The sequence below is a fragment of the Erythrolamprus reginae genome, chromosome Z, assembly GCF_031021105.1.
Source record: "Erythrolamprus reginae isolate rEryReg1 chromosome Z, rEryReg1.hap1, whole genome shotgun sequence".
NCBI lineage: Eukaryota > Metazoa > Chordata > Lepidosauria > Squamata > Dipsadidae > Erythrolamprus > Erythrolamprus reginae.
The window spans coordinates 149,041,742-149,042,385 of NC_091963.1; the positions used below are offsets into that span (position 1 = coordinate 149,041,742).

Here is a 644-nt window from a genome sequence, read left to right on the forward strand (position 1 = left end):
GCGCTGATTAAGCCCCGCCCTCCCCACTCTTGAACGTCTGAGCGCGTGCGCAGTAGCGGAACCGAAGCAGGTTTTGCCCGGAGCTCCTCCTCTCATTTCCCCCTTCCTTTTTCCTTTGGTGGGGGTAGGCAAGGTCGTGGAAGTGGAAAAGAGTGGATTACAAGGAAGGGGAGGAAAAAAGGGGCATCTCACTTCTGCCAAACTGAGCGGTTCACAAATAAATATTTTTTTTTTAAAAAAAAATCAAATAAAAGTAACATTTTTTAAAAAAATGTATGTTGCATTGGCCGGGAATCGAACCCGGGCCTCCCGCGTGGCAGGCGAGAATTCTACCACTGAACCACCAATGCGCCACTGGACGCTGGTCTTGAAATACTTCCTATATATTTTCCAGCTGGGTGCTCAAGCTGGGACTGCAAAGTCAATTACAGGCACTCCTCGATTTACAACCAGTCCAGCCCATCAGATCCACAGTTGTTAAGTAGGCTTTAATCTGTTTTACGATCTTTCTTGACACCTAAGGGAACCCCTGCAAGTTGTTAACTTTAGTAACATTTTCTATTCTATTCTATTTTCTATTCTAATACTAATTCTATTTTCTATACTAACTAATATGTTAGTATTTTCTATTCTACGGTTGTATT

At 43.2% G+C, this 644-nt stretch overlaps 1 non-coding gene across 1 annotated transcript; it reads right to left on the reverse strand.

Moving 5' to 3' along the window:
* Positions 1–279: 279 nt before the first annotated feature.
* TRNAG-GCC (transfer RNA glycine (anticodon GCC)) lies at positions 280–350 on the reverse strand. Its single transcript has one exon. It is a non-coding gene; the product is annotated as a tRNA-Gly (tRNA).
* Between the last annotated feature and the right edge of the window lie 294 nt (positions 351–644).